General features: G+C 34.7%; 1 long non-coding RNA gene across 2 annotated transcripts in view; it reads right to left on the bottom strand.

Moving 5' to 3' along the window:
- LOC131397066 (uncharacterized) overlaps positions 1–17,415 on the bottom strand; it is a 190,726-nt gene that overhangs the window by 100,929 nt on the left and 72,382 nt on the right. For both annotated transcript variants that reach the window (XR_009216720.1, XR_009216722.1), the window contains exon 3: positions 13,275–13,335. This is a non-coding gene — a long non-coding RNA (uncharacterized LOC131397066). The remainder of the gene's footprint in view (positions 1–13,274; positions 13,336–17,415) is intronic.

Genomic DNA, 17,415 nt, shown 5'->3' with positions numbered 1-17,415 from the left:
CATGAGTAATTGAATAGGTGCATTCTCATAGTTAGATTTTAGAACCACTAGTAATTCTTGACTGCAACATACTGTCCTCAGCAGCCACTTGCAAAATGGACTCTGTAATAATGCTGGCTTTTCTATCTATTGACTTTTTATTAAAACTTCTGTTCAAATCTATTCTTTAAATGCTCATTAAAAGGTCTAAAATTTTCTGAGAAGCAATTTGAAAACAACTAGCAGCTGAGTAATTCAAAGCAAATTAATTTTATACAAATTTGAGCTTCAATGCTATAGAGAGAAGAGAATTTAACAAAAACTGGCTATCTTTTCCTGAGAAATCATTTCTGGTTAGAAAGAAACCATCACAGAGTTTTCACAGGTTATGGGGAGTTTCCTTCACATTTTGACTTTCCTCTTTTTTTCCCCTTGATTTCTGATTTAGAAATTTCCAACTTGGAAAGGAAAGATGCAGGAATTGTAAGAATAGGAAAATAAACCTCACATATTGCCTAGAAGAATGTAAGTTTCTCTCTCACAGTCAGGGAGCAGTCCAGATCCTTTTGGGGCATGAAAAGAAGATCATCTTTCTGATGGGCACAAATAGATACACAAAGCCTTTTGAAGTGTATGAGCAGCACAGTACGCAGTCACCACCCAAAAGTGACAGTGGCAGCACTAGAACCTCTTTCTGGGACATGCTTGAAAGACAATGGTGAAGGGAAATCCTCCCAATGGGCAAAATTTCAAGCAGTATACCTGATTGTTCACTTTGGTAAGAAAAACAGCCAGACATGCGATTACATACCAGTTTATGGGCTGTAGCCAGCAGATGGCCTTTGGACTCGAGCTGCAACTCTTCCCTGGGTCTCCAGCCTGCTAGCCTACCCTGCAGGTTTTGTATTTCCCAAGTCTCCATAACTGCGTGAGCCAATTCTTTAAAATCAATCAACCAATCCCTCTCTCTCCTTCTCTCTCTCTCTCTATTATTTTTAAAGAGATAATTGGCTATTTAAAGCAAAAAAGAATAGCAATATATTTTGGAGTTTATAACATATGTAGAAGAAAAATGCATGACAATAGCATAAATGATAGAAGGAGGAAATGGAAGTATACTTTTGAAAGATTTCTACATTAAATAAAATGTTGGATAATACTATTTGAATGTAGACTATGAGAAATTAATGATGAATATTAAAATCTTATAATTACCACTGAATTATATTAGAAATACCTCTAATAATACAGATTATTATCTATGTAGGATCCAAAAAAGTTTTTTTAAATCAATACAAAAGAAAAAAAAGGGAAAAAAAGAATAAGAACACACAGGATCAATAGAAAACAAATCGAAAAATAGTAGACTTAAACCTGAGAATATTAATAACAATAGTAAATGAAAATGATCCAATTACTCTAATTAAAAGATAGAGCTTTTCAGAATGGATAAAAGGCAAAACTCAACTATATCCTGTCTTTAAGAAACACACGATAATTATAGATACACAGAAAGGTTAAAGTAAAACTAAAGAAAAACATATAGTGTGCAAAATACAAATCATAAGACAAACGGAGTATCTATATTAATTACACACAAAGTTAGCTTCAGAATAAGGAATATTACTAGGTGTGTAGAAGGAAATACCATAATGATAAAAGATCAGTTAACTAAGAATACATAATATAACTAAATATTTGGGGAGATAGGTCAAGATGGCAGCGTAGGCAGACTCGGAACGCACCTCTTCCCACAGACACAACAGATCTACTACTCTTAGAACAATTACCTCTGAGAGAGAACTGAAAACTGGATGAGAGGAACCCCTGCAACAAGCCACAGTCCTGACTGAGGTGGAAGAGGCAGAAATTCCCTTCTGGAGAGAAAAATAGCCACTTTGACAAGCCGCAGAGCTTCACAGCCGCCTGGAAGCAATCCAAAAGTATGCGGCCTTCCCTGGAGGAGTGGGTGCCCTGAGCAGGGGGATCATTGCCTCTATAAACATTTTTTGGACCAGCACAACTGAGACAAGTGTCTTAAGACAACCTAACAACGACAGAGAATACTCCCAAAAAGGCTATTGGACAAAAGGGAAAAAAAAAACAACCCAGCTCTTAAATGGCCCACATACAAATTCACTCAATTCGGAAAACAACTTAAAATCACTAGAAAGAAAGGTGCACAGCCATTTGGTGAAACGAGACTCACCTGATAGGCTCTGGGTGCATCTCGGTGAGAGGTGAGACCCCTCCAGGGACTGAGATGTTGGCGGCAGCCATTTTTGTGACCTAGTGCAGGCTTGGTGACACAGATGCTGGCAGATGCCATTGGAGTTCTTCCTTTGCCCCAGCCCAGGGTCTGCCTCAGCCACTAGAACACAGATTTAATTCAGCTGAGCCAAGGTAGGCAGCCAGCCCTACGCACTGGCCCCACCCAACAGCAAGCCCTCAGGTAACTAGTGGGCCTGCATAGGCAAGGTGACTGGATTCACTGCAGCCAGGTGAGTGGGTCTACCTCTGCAGGACAGGGTGTGTTTAAGGAGTGGGTGGAGTGTGTGGGGCATTGGTGGGGTGTGTGGGGCCTCTGCAGCGGGGTGACTGGGTCCACTTCAGGGGGTTGGGGCACACGAACAAGGCAGGACGGTGTTGGCTGTGTGCATGTGGCCCTGTGGGCTATGGGGCTTCTCAGCTGCAGAAGACTTGTGCTTCTCAATCAGCCACCTAAGGGATAGACCCTACCTGCCAAAGCCTGAAACAATTGGTTGCTCCCTTGCTTGGGGCCAGCCCTACCCAGCTGCAATACTGAGAGAGCTGACAAGAGCCTCATAAGCTGGAGGCTTATAGCAATTGTAAGCCCCTGAGCCCAACAACTAGCCACAATGGGGGCCTACTCACTTAACAGAAAAACTGCAACAGGAATATGCTATTAGATCTTGCAGCCAATAGTGCCAGGGCTTCCCGCACCCGATAAAGAGACTGAAGGGCCCGTAGCAGACACATGCAGCTAAGCATTACAAACAGCTGGCCAGAGGGGCAGCCCAGCCTCTCTGAGGACCTACAGTAAGAGCAACCCTACTACAACAAAAGGACACACATATCCCACATGGGAGTCACTCCTGGAACATTTGGAACTGGTGACGAGAGGGAAGCACACTGCTGGGCCTCACAAGGCATCTCTTACATAAGGACACCTCTCCAAGATCAGGAATGTAGCTGATCCACCTAATACACAGGTAAAAATGTAGAGAAAGAGGCAAAACGAGGAGGCAAAGGAATACATTTCAAGTAAAGGAACAGGACAAAACCCCAGAAAAAGAACTAATTGAAACAGAAATGAGCAAGCTACCTGACAAAGAGTTCAAACAAAAAAAGTCATAAGGATGCTCACTGATCTTGGGAAAAGAATGGATGAAATCAGTGAGAATGCCAACAAAGAAATGGAAAAAATAAAAAAGAACCATTCAGAAATGAAGAATACAATACTGGAAACGAAAAATTCACTACAGGGACTCAAAATCAGAGTAGATGATACAGAAGAATGGATCAGTGAGCTGGACAAAAGATTAGAGGAAATGACCCAAGCTGAACAGCTAAAAGAAAAATGAATTAAAAAGAACAAGGACAGTCTAAGGGACCTCTGGGACAACATCAAGTGCACTAGCATCCATGTCATAGGTGTCCCAGAAGGAGAAGAGAGAGACAAAGGGGCAGAGAATCTATTTGAAGAAATAATACCTGAAAACCTCCCTAACCTGAGGAAAGAAACAGACATCTGGGTACAGGAAGCACAGAGAGCACCAAAAATGATAAACCCAAAGAGGACCATACCAAGCCACATCATAATTAAAATCTCCAGAATTAAAGATAAAGAGAGAATCCTAAAAGCTGCAAGATAAAGGCAACAAGTGACACGCAAAGGAAATCCCATAAGGCTATCAGCTAACTTCTTAGCAGAAACCTTACATGCTAGAAGAGAGTGGCACGATATATTTAAAGTGCTGAAAGGAAAAAACCTACAGCCAAGAATACTCTACCCAGCAAGGTTATCATTCAGAATGGAAGGAGAGATAAATAGTTTCCCAGAGAAGCAAAAATTAAAGAAGTTTATCACCAGGAAACCATTCCAAAAAGAAATGCTAAAGGGACTTATTTAAGGAGGAAAGAGAAGACCAAAAATACGAAAAAATTATCTATTTCCCTGATAAGAGGGTAACGTATACAAACACACAAAAAAGAGGTTAGATATGATATCAAAAACATAAAAAGTAGGAGGAGGGGAGTTAAAGAGTTGAGCTTTTAGAAAGAGGTCAAACTAAAGAGACCATCAACTTAATATAGATTGCTATATACATAGGTTTCTATATATAGAAACCTATAATAAATACAAAAAAAATAAATGGAAAGGAACCCAAACATAATACTAAAGAAAGCCATCAAACCACAAGGGAAGAGAGCAAGACAAGAAGAAAGGAACAGAGAAGAACTGCTAAAATACCCAGAAAAAAGTAAGAAAATAGCAGTAAATAAATACTTATCAATGCCTACTTTAAATGTCAATGGACTAAATGCTCCAATCAAAAGGCATAGGGTGGCTGATTGGATAAAAAAACAAGACCCATATATATGCTGCATACAAGAGACACACTTCAGACCTAAAGACACTCACAAACTGAAAGTGAAGAGATAGAAAAAGATACTCCATGCAAATGGCAATGAAAAGAAAGCTGGGGTAGCAATTCTCATATCAGAGAAAATAGACTTTAAAACAAAAACTGTAACAAGAGACAAAGAAGGGCACTACACAATGATCAAGGGAACAGTCCAACAAGAGGATATAACACTCATAAATATCTATGCACTCAACATAGGAGCATCTAAATATATAAAGCAATTATTAACAGACATAAAAGGAATAATAGACAGTAACACAATAATAGTAGGGGACTTTAACACTCCACTTACACCAATGGATAGATCATCCAAACAGAAGATCAATAAAGAAACATTGGCCTTAAATGACACACTAGAACAGATGGACATAGTAGATGTATACAGAACATTCCATCTAAAACCTGAAGAATACACATTCTTTTCAAATACACATGGAACATTCTTCAGGACTGATCACATATGAAGCCACAAAATAAATCTCAATAAATTTAAGAAGATTGAAAAAATACCAAGCATCTTTTCTGACCACAACAATATGAAACTAGAAATCAACTACAGGAAGAAAATCAGAAAAGACACAAATATGTGCAGCTTAAACAAAATGCTACTGAAGAATGATTGGCTCAATGAAGAAATCAAAAAATACCTGGAGACAAATGAAAATGAAAATACGACATGCCAGAATTTATGGGATACAGCAAAATCTGTTCTAAGAGAGAAGTTTATAGCAATACAGGCCTATCTCAATAAATAAGAAAAATCTCAAATAAACAATCTTAACAGTGCATCTAAGGGAACTGGAAAAAGAAGAACAAATAAAGCCCAAAATCAGTAGAAGGAGGGAAATAATAAAAATCAGAGAAGAAATAAATGAAATAGAGACTAAAAAACAATAGAAAACAATAAATGAAACCAAGAGCTGGTTCTTTGAAAAGGTAAACAAAATTGACAAACCTTTAGCTAGAACCACCAAGAAAAAAAGAGAGAAGACTCAAATAAATAAAATCAGAAATGAAAGAGGAGAAATTACAAGAGACACTTCAGAAATACAAAAGATTATAAGAGAACACTACGAGAAGCTATATGCCAACAAATTGGATAATCTAGAAGAAATGGATAAATCCTTAGAACCTTCCAAAACTGTATCAAGAAGAAATAGAGAATTTGAATAGACCAATCACCAGTAAGGAGATTGAAACAGTAATCAAAAACCTCCCCAAAAATAAAAGTCCAGGACCAGACGGCTTCCCTGGTGAATTCTACCAAACATTCAAAGAATACTTGATACCTATGTTTCTCAAACTCTTCCAAAAATTTGAAGAGGGGGGAAGCTTCCTAACTCATTCTATGAAGTCAACATTACCCTGATACCAAAACCAGACAAGGACAACACAAAAAAAAGAAAATTACAGGCCAATATCACTGATGAACATCGATGCAAAAAACCTCAACAAAATACTAGCAAATCAAATACAACAATACATTAAAAAGATCATACACCATGATCAAGTGGGATTTATTCCAGGTATGCAGGGGTGGTTCAACATCCCCAAATCAATCGGTGTGATACACCACATTAACAAAATGAAGAATAAAAATCACATGATCATCTCAATAGATGCAGAGAAAGCATTTGACAAGATACAGCATCCATTTATGATAAAAACTCTGAATAAAATGGGTATAGAAGGAAAGTACCTCAACATAATAAAGGCCATATATGAGAAATCCACAGCTAATATCATTCTCATGGTGAAAAACTGAAAGCTATCCCTCTAAGAATGAGAACCAAACAAGGATGCCCACTTTCACCACTCCTATTTAACATACTATTGGTAGTATTAGCCAGAGCAAGCAGGCAAGAAAAAGAAATAAAAGTGATCCAAACTGGAAAGGAAAAAGTCAAACTATCACTATTTGCAGATGACATGATTTTATATATAGATAACCCTAAAGAATCCACCAAAAAACTTTTAGAAATAATAAATGAATATGGCAAAGTTGCAGGATACAAAATCAACATACAAAAATCAGTTGTGTTTCTATACACTAACAACAAAGTAGCAGAAGGAGAAATTAAGAATATAATCCCATTTACAATTGCAACAAAAAGAATAAAATACCTAGGGATAAACTTAACCAAAGAGGGGAAAGATCCTTACACTGAAAACTATAAACCATTGTTGAAAGAAAAGTGCACATCAAGGGATGAATGGATAAAGAAGATGTGGTATATATACACAATGAATACTACTCAGCCATAAGAAACAATGAAATCCAGCCATTTGTGACATGGATGGACCTTGAGGGTATTATGCTAAGTGAAATAAGTCAGAGGGAGAAGGTCAAATACCAGATGATCTCAATCATATGTAGAAGATAAAAACAACAACAAACACGTAGAGACAGAGATTGGATTGGTGGTTACCAGAGGGGACAGGGGGAGGGAGGAGGGCAAAAGGGATGATTAGGCACATGTGTGTGGTGATGGATTGTAATTCGTCTTTGTGTGGTGAACATGATGTAATCTATACAGAAATCGAAATACAATGATGTACATCTAAAAAAAAACCTAAATGTTTACATATGGTGAAAAAATATCTATGAATATGAATATAAGTATACTTGTATGTGTGTGTATATATATATGCACATATAGCAAATACTACAGAAAAGAAGAAATAGACAATTTTGTGATTATATGGGAGATTAAACTCTCTTCTCAGTAATTGATACTACAAGTAGACAAAAATATCAATAAGGATATAGAAGACTTGAATTTAAAGTATAAAACAAAAAACTTATAAAACACTACATTCAGTAACAGCAGAATAAACATTATGTGTTATTGTACATAAAACATTCACCAATAGAGAACATATGCTGAGCCACAACAAAAGAAAACAATAACTTTTAAAATATTGAATTATAGAAAGCATATTCTCTGACCTAAATGGAATTATATTCGAAATAAACTACAACAAGAACAACTCCAAAGACCCCCTAAATTTGGAAATTTAGCAGCAGACATCAAAACACCCATGGTAGAAGGAGAAATCACATTAAATTTAGAAAATATTTTTAAAAGAATGATTATGAAAGCACCACATGAAAATTTGTAGGACAAAGATAAAACAATGCTTTGAGGAGAATTTTTAGCTTTAAATGATTATATAAGAAATGAATGAATTCCTAAAATCAATAATGTAAGCTTCTACCTTAAGAAATCATGATAGGAGAGAAAAAAATCTCAAAGTAAGTAAAAGGACACAAATAATTATGTTAATAGCAGAAAGCAATGAGCTAGACAGCGGGACAAATACAAAAAAAAATCAATGAAACAAAAAGTTAGTTATTTGTTAAGACGAATAAAATTGATAAATCTTTAACAACTGAGCAAGAAAAAAATAGAGACAAAAATCACCAATATCAAGAAGGAAAAATTGCCATCCTACAGAATCTATGGATGTTACAATGATACGAGGAATATTACAAATAATTAACATCAATAAATTCAACAAATTAAATGGAACAGACAAATGCCCGGAGAGACACAAGTTACTAAAATTGGCAAAAGAAGAAACCGAAAATATAAATACCCTGTCACTATTAAAAAAATTGAATTTATAATTAAAAAACGTTTCCACAAATAAAACCCTGGGACCACATGATTTCACTGGTGAATTCTATCAAATATTGAAGTAGGGGATTATTCTAAACTTACACAAATGCTTTCAGAAAATAAAGGAGAAGGAAACACTTCTCAAGTCATTTGTGGAGACCAGCGTTATTACCTTGATACATAATTCAGAAAAGGACATCCTTGATGCAAATATCAGTCAAGGGCATTATAAAAAAGGAAATACAGACCAATAACCCTTATGAATATAGATGCAGAAATCCACAGAAAAATATTGGCAAACACATCAAGGGAAAAACATTTAAAACACATATATCATTCCCAAATGAGTTTCATCCCACGATCTGGACACTGCAAATTACAAAACATTCCTGAGAGAAATTGAAAAGGACCAGCAATTCCACTCCTAGGCACCTACCTGAACATTTATCTACACAAATCCTCATACGTGAATGCTCATAGTAGCATTATTTGTAATAGCCGAAAAGTGAAAACAAACTAAATTTCCATCAATAGATGAATGGATAAATGTTGGTATATAATACAATATAAAATGACTCAGAAATAATAAAACTACTCAGAAATAAAAGAAAAACTATTGACACGTGGAAGAGTTTGGATACATCTTCAAAACATTATTCTGATGTTTCGTGAGCAAATACAACCAGATCAAAAAAAAATACAAACTTCACGATTTCATTTATATGAAATTCTGGAACAGTCATAACTACTCTAAGGTAATATAAATTAGATCTGTGGTTGCCTAATTCTGTGGTTGGGGAGATCGACAGCAAAGGGTAACAAGGGTACTCCTTGGGGTAATGGAAATGTTCACTATCTTGATTGTGATGGTGGTTACGCTAATGTATACATTTGTCAAAACTCATCAAAGTATATACATAAGATGTGTGCATTTTATTTTATGTTAACTATACATCAATAAAGTTCATATTAGAAGAAGAAAATAACGAAATTACAGCCATGTGCAGCATAACGATATTTCAGTCAAAAACGGACCCCATATATGATGGTTGTCCCATAAGCGTAATACCATATAATCCAGGTGTGTAGTAGGCTATACCATCTAGGTTTGTCTAAGCACACTCTATGAAGTTCGCACAGTGACGAAATCACCTAATGATGCATTTCTCAGAACATATCCCCGTCGTTAAGCCATGCATGACTGTAGTTCATTTCTTTCTTTCTTTTGGTAAATTATTAGAAAATATTTTAGGTAAAATTGTTGAGTAACCAGAGAACTTACCCATAAAAAAGATTCATCCTTTAAAAAAATCATACATGGAAAATTGTTTACTATGATTTTATGCAAATAAAATCATTCGAGACATAATTACTAATAATGAAAAACTGGCTAATTGAATATGAAGAGGCGTTATGTTCCAAATTCCTTAATACACAGTTTCCTTGACACGTTATAAACTTTTCTTGACATGTGAAACTCTGGGACTACATGAATTAGCTTTCCAAAGGGGATCGTCATGAATTCTAATGTTTGTATAGCCTTCACCAGCTCTGATTGGACACCCTTAAGTAAAATGATCATAAATTCTCACAAGATAATATTTAGAAAAAATTAACAAATATTTAAAGTCATCTAGATCCTTAATGGATTTAGGGAAAACTAACCTAGTTTACAGACTGCTGTTTTAGAAATTAAACATTTAGATGTTTTATTCAGACATGATACATTCTAGAAAAGCAAGTTGATTTTTTTCTTTGAAGTTTATATATTTCAGCCCTTTCAATACCTAAATGAGGTTTATAGTACTAATATGCCTAACTTAAATGTATTTTTATGAACTTACCTATGTTAAATACATCTTTACATACAAAATGCTATATGTTTACACATACAGAAAATATCAACATGTGAAAAGCATTAAACATTTAATATAGTCATTCTGAGGAAGAGAACCATAAGCTAGATCTTGTTTTCTTAGGAGAAAAATATATAGTATGTTTTTAGCCAAACAATGAATTTTAAATAAACCTTCTAAGAGGTAGCAAATAAACAACGAAAACTAACACAACGTGAAACAGCGGAAATGGAATCTGACCAGCATTAATTGATAAGTCTAGAAGTTCTAAAAAGGTCATATTATAATTCAATTATCTTAAGAGGCCTTAATAACCAAAAGGCAATAAATCTATTGTGGCCACTCTCAGGAGTGTTCCCCTTCACCTTATTATTGAACTGTTAAAATAAAACACCGAACCTATGCTGTAAGCTCAGTGACCCCTCCATCAGTTAACACAAATGCTTTGTGTTCTGAGGCAAGGTCAAAACTCCAAGTTAACCGAAGATCAAAAAGGTCTTGTGGCATAAGTAACATATAGCATGTAATTTTCAAAAAGGTTGTGACCTGACTCAATTATAAAGAAGATATAAAAATGGATTTTTTATTTGCTTTCAAAATATTGTGTATTAATTTAAATACAGTGATTGTAATCTCTTTTCCCCCTGGAGTTTCACCCCATCTCAATTTTCAAAATTATCAGAAAACACTGACTCCACATAAATAAAATAGTACCTCCATTCTAGTGTGCTTATGCTTAATAAAAGCATTTTGATTGTAAACAAACATTTTTATTTAACTTTGGACTATTGATATTCAGAGTCCATAATTCTACAGATAAGACATCACTAACTTCAAAAATATCACACATTTGCAGAGAAAAAAAGGCCTTGACTATTCAGGGTTCACGTATTTACTAGTCTTGCTTACTCTGCGTGCCTTATTTAAAAAATATATATATATTATTTTCTCTCTTTCTCTGCATGAGATGTGTATCTTAGTAAGTTTATGCAAAGCTGATTACCTTTCATATTCAATTTAAGAAAAAATCTCCACAATATTTGTTTTTGGGCAATCTGACAACAGTACAATTTCTTTTCAACAGCAAAATGTTCAGTTCTGCTTTTACGCTTAAGTGAGAAACTATTTATGAAAATGCACAGTTTCATTTATAAAGTGATGTTTAAGATGTTAGATGAGTGAGCAAAAATGGACAAATTGTGCCTAAGGGGAGATTTTTCATACTCTGAGGCAAAATTAGCTAAAATTGAGATTTCATAAAACTTACCTTTATAAATATTAATATTGTATTTTTTCAGACCACTATTTTGCTTCCCTTTCTCAGATGTATCACACATATTATCATAATAATAATCTAAAAATAGAGTCAAAATTGGTTGGTAAAATTGCCTGTAGGCAGACATTATTGTGAAACTGTAAAGAATGAAATGCTGAATCAGGGGATATGCGATAGTGTCTTCTAGAAATTAATTCCAGTTGAGACTTTGTGAAACCTTAATCACATAATCCTGACTTACCAAAAATCATTCTTAAAAAAATTTAGTGCTCAGGATAACTTCTGGGAATAAAATTTTATGATAATCTGTAAGAAAGTCAAAGCCAACAGAAGATGCACAAGCTCTTTCTTTCTGTGAGCCTCAAAAACTTTAATAATGGCTCCACAGACTGGAAAAGTAATTTGATTTCTTTATCCACTCAGTTTGTGGCCTCCTTTGAAACTGCTAGTTAATACCCATTGATATTCTTTTCATATCATCCATTTTGTTCACTGAGAAGAGCACTGGCAGAACCAATTTATCCCATACGGTTAACTGAAAAGCCTGGTTTCCATTTAGTTGGAAGATCAGAGATAAAGTGTCCACAGACCATGATAACATGTTTTACTTATGCTATATTATTTTATCACCTAGTTTTTTGTTAGGGTAAAATAAACCAAGTAAGAAATTAATTCTGTGCACATGACAAGTGCTAACAAAGAAAAATGAAAATATTAAATTGTCTAATATTCCTATAAGACTGATAAAAGTCTTTTTTCAGTCTCTCATATGGTTTGAACTATAGTGTTAAATATTAATTATCTCAGTTTAACAACTTTACTCACATTGTTTTACTAAACGATTATGATTCAGTGGTTTGATTGACTTTAAAAGATGCTTGGATATTTTCAAAATGGCTGGCACTTTGAACACTTTTAGTAGATTTGTCATCTCTCAGAGTAGTTTACACGTATAAAGAAAGTTTGAATAAAAATTTTTTATTGAGAAGTAGGATCTCTTTAGTTCAACCGGAATGATTTTAAACTTCTGAAGGGTGAGAACCTCATCTTATGCAGTTGAATCTCCCTTGATGCCTAGCACAGTCTCTAGTATATATGGGGTACTCAATATGCTTTGCTTAATGTTATTAACTATAGGGAGATTACTTTGTCTGAGATATAATGCAATGAAATCTAGCTATAGCTTCCTTGAAGAACATGGTACGAAGCATTTTGTAAGCAAGCTGCTTGTGGAGAGTTTTTTCTGGCTAGAGTTGCAATGTTGCTGAGGTATGGTTTGATGCCTAGTTTATACTGTTACATTCAATAATGGTTTTTACTCTTGTATACTTTCACTTCGTTTTTTTTTCTTTTTTGTTGAAGAAGATTAGCCTTGAGCTAACATCTGCGGCCAATCCTCTTCCTTTTGCTGAGGAAGATTGGCCCTGGGCTAACATCCATGCCTATCTTCCTCTACTTTATATGTGGGGCGTCTGCCACAGCATGGCTTGATAAGCAGTGCATAGGTTCATGCCAGCGATTTGAACCGGTGAAACCCAGGCTGCTGAAGCAGAGTGTGTGAAACCAACCACTACACCACTGGGCCAGCCATTCAATTTTTTTTATAGGGGTATCTCATTTGTCTGAGAAGAAAAATGTAAGGAAGTAATTTATATCTACAAACATGTTAATATAATTTACAGATCATAAACACGAGCATGACTTTAAATATGCAATTAGAAATATTTTGAAAAAATATATAGAATCCATGAAATACATGCACAATTACTTGTAAAACTTTTGCTTATAATGTCTAAATATCATTAGTTTTCGTAGCTTTTGTGTCTTGCTAATATAATGAATTACAAAAGAACATCTAAAATGCACATACCTTATTTGAATTCTTATTCATTTAATTTTGATTGGGAGAACATTCCAAAACAAAAGCACAGCTTCAGCAAGGAAAACAGGAGATAAAGAGAACATTTACATGTTTTCATTTATAGCCAAGGGAAACATTTTTAAAAGTCTAACTTCTTTCCAAATATCTTTTAAAAATTACATTATAATTCAGCCAATATATACTGTTCAGTAAGGATAGTTCTGGCACTATTTTAGGTACCAGATTTCAATCTTAATTATATTAACTAGAAAAATGTGTGCATACACATGCATGTGCACAATAATAAAATATATGTATATATGTACATTTGCAGGAATATTAATGCTGTTACAACTAAAATTATTTGTCATAAAATTCTACAAGCATATTTAATATATTTTTTAGAGCAGGCAAAACATAGTATTTTATGGGCTGCTATTTACCTCTGTGCATAAATTTGACGTCTATATGTTCACAAGGATGGGTTAGCCAAGAACAATTTGCCTTAAACATTTAGATATTTGAAATCGTCATTTTATGGAGTTGCATTTTTAACTCTTACTATTAGCCTATGTCAAAGTGTCAAAAAATGGCTAGAAATCTAACACTCAATTATAGTTTCCTCTCAGTTAAAAATACCAGCATTTCGCAAGAATATATAAATCTTTTGGGGGCCATTTTATTTAAGGAAATATAATAATATAAAGGACCTCACTATCCAGTATTGTCAATCCAACTTTTCACAGACAACTCTTCTAAAACCTAGAAACTAGAATAGTTCTTATTCATTGATTCAGAAGAGGGGAGAAAAAGAGGAAGTAAAATATTCTATGTTTAACACTCTTCTATACATTCTAATGTATAATTCTCAGGGATTTTTAACGATTTTAATAATAAAATATGTTTGGGTCCTTAGTGACATCAGAATAAAATAGCCTACTCTTCATCAATATCTTTATTATATATAATTTGAGGAAATAATCGAATATCTGAAATATTATTTAAAAAATCGAGGAATTTCAGATAGTACCAACACTTTCAAAAATGTTTGAATTGTCACTTGCTTTCCATCCTTTATAAATATAGACTAAGAGCCCACTTGTATTCACTTTTACTAATATAATGTGTATCTAATTGGGTAGGAACACTTACAATATCTGATTACCATAATAACATAGTTGTGGAATTATATTCCAATAGGAATAGAATCCGACGGCAATCATTTTGAGAATTTCAGGTCATCCAGTTATATTGAATAGTACTGCAGCCCCAAATTTTAGTGCAAAGATAGAATTTTATTGTGTAGATTTTCTTTGGGATTGAGAGGGGAAAAAAAAATATCCTAAACATAAATTCACTGTTCTCTTCTTCCAGAATATATCATAATGCCATTACAATAAATATTTTCTCCAAAAAACAGAAAATATCATAAGCATGTTTAGTAAATTACAGCTCCTGAATGACATTAATAACGTATAGTAATATAGCAGAGATTATTTCCTGGGAGAAGGAGAAATATGTTGCTGATGCTTAGACACTTAGACAAGTGTCCTTACCCAGGCAGTGATCTCATCCTATAATCTTCCTTACTTTACTGCAAAGTTTAAATGTTTCCTCTGGAGTGTTAATACTATTGTGGCATCAATTTCTAACAAATATAAAGTACCCTACCTTTAAAAAAATGGATTAATATAAGGCATAATGCTGAAGTATGTGTCAAGTGTAACCTTTATAACTTTGCTTGTCAGGTTTTTCCATTAGAGACCTCATAAGCAGCCCCTGCATATCAGTCACGGTGTTCCCTGACAGGTTTAACCTTCCCAAGTGGCTGAATACACCATCTTCACTGCAGCCTATTGACCAAGGCAATAAGCCATTCTATATAGTGTATTAAAGTCATTTTCCACATGCTACCTCAGCACGACCCATTGTTCATGCCGGCTCCTGCTGACCACGGAAAACCTGCACTCCACGCTAAATTGCTACACTTTACACCGTTACACCAGTTAAGCAATAAGCCCCCAACTGAATTGTTTTTTTCTTTCATAGTCTAAAAAGCACAGCGATTATCACAAGTGCTCAAGATGCAATTTTAGACTGTCAAAAATCCCTGCAAATAATTTAAACACTTAAAATATATGCTGACTGTGGAAACTTTATTTTTGTTATAATTCACCAATTCTTTGTTCCTTGATGCCGAAGGGCAGCAGGCCATCTGTGCAACTCTGAGCAGCCCTGGGCACTCGGTGTCAAAGGTTGTGTTTCAGCTCCATGAAATTCACCCCGTCTCTGCTGAAATCAGCTTTGTTGCTAGACCCTGTGACAAATGAGTCCAATCTAGGCTGGGTGCCCTTGACTTGACCCTGGCCAAGGCAAACAATAGGGCAGACTCAGCCAGTGGAAAAGATGTTCTGCGCTAATGAACCCAGCGGTGGCCACAGGTCAGTTAAAAAAGAGGGGATAATGTTCAATCTTTTCAGGTGCACATTTATAATGAGCGAAGCACACAATCTCTTTCAGGATGGAGCACATATAACAAAGAACGTATTTGTACACTCATCAAGGCTAATGGACCCTGAGGGTGCAATAGGAATATGTTTTTAATTTAATCTTTATTGAATGACCTTACACACTTCATTTTCTCTGCAAGGCACCATGAAATGGACACACTCTTATCAAGTTGAGAACTGAAAACAGATAAATATATAAATGTCTGATGCCTGCTGAGTATGTAGATGAATTTTCCTCCCTTATTTTCACTTCTGTCCATCCTGCTGCTGGCTCTCAGCACCTCTTAAGGGATAGTTTTCTTTAAACCCTTGTCTAGATTAGCTAATCATGTAAACAAGAGAACAGCCCCTCAAAACCTTGCCAGACTTATCTTGAAAATGTTAACTGTTGAAAGAACTAAAGAGCTGTGATCATTATACTAAAAGAAAAATCTCTTCATTACTTCCAGTGCAAAGACTGCATGTGAATAAGTCCCAGCGGGGTAGAGGGAGAATTGTGCATCCTGTCCAGGTCCCAAGTACTTTAGAGTAACTAGACTTCACAATCAGAAATGCTTTTTAAGCCTAACAAACGAGGGATCGATTTAAAACTTTCTCTAAGAAACCTGCTTTCCGATATATTTGGCAGTTCTTTAGATGAATAGCACAAAAATAAAACAAATTTCATGTTTCCATTTTAAAATAATAAGAAACATTTCCCGCAGATTTCTGACGTAGGCAACTCTGGTGTAAAAACTTGGCGCTCTACAGCATTACTCTGCAAAATGAAGCAAGAGTTTAAATGGAAAACATAAGCTTATCTTTACTATATTCATCTTAGCTCATGGAAATATTTAGAATAGTGTGCTATGGATGCCAAATATCATCTGAGAATATCATAATATCTTCACCCTAATTTTCTTAGTGCTGATGGTAATTCTTAAAGAAAACCAAGTCAATCCTATGATAACAATGAAACAAGGGAGATAAAATGCTTTATAGACTTCTATTCTTCATCTCCTTCGCCCCTGCTGTTAAAATCTCATTTATAGGCTACATCATTTTTCAACCACAATTAGAAAATTGTCTTCAATGATGCAGAAAGTGGTACAGGTGGATAGGCAGGTATGGGAAAGTAAAGTTTGTGAGTTTTTTTGTTTTTTCTATTAAAATTATACCTATTATTTATGGTCTTCATCAATCTTACAACACTTTTCATTCATATTAAACACTCAGGCCTTGGCAAATGGTTAATTGCTAGCCCAAGGCAAGTAACTTCAAGCTAGCTAGGCATACAGAAGTTCAGTTTACCCTGTTGAGAAACTAATGGGTAAGTTGTAAATCATGGCACGAGTTATTTGCATCCTATTCCGTTTAGCTCAAATGCTAGTTGATGAAAAACTTTAATAGACCTCTCTGATAAAACGCTTTGATTTAACTTGAATGTGTTCGGAAGCAATTCGTATATAGTTTTAGAGAAATATTATGTAAAGTTTAAATTAATTTTCTTATTTTTTAATAGTATTAGATATTTTGTTATGAGGTAAAATCAAATTGAAGTTATTTAATGTTATCATGGACCTAATACTTGGCATTAATGTTAAAGAAATTCCTATATGTTAATTTTGAGTAACATCTTCTTAGTGTTAGTCATCGGTTGT

The sequence above is a fragment of the Diceros bicornis genome, chromosome 1 (genome assembly GCF_020826845.1).
Source record: "Diceros bicornis minor isolate mBicDic1 chromosome 1, mDicBic1.mat.cur, whole genome shotgun sequence".
Lineage (NCBI taxonomy): Eukaryota > Metazoa > Chordata > Mammalia > Perissodactyla > Rhinocerotidae > Diceros > Diceros bicornis.
This window is presented reverse-complemented; position numbering and strand designations above follow the sequence as displayed.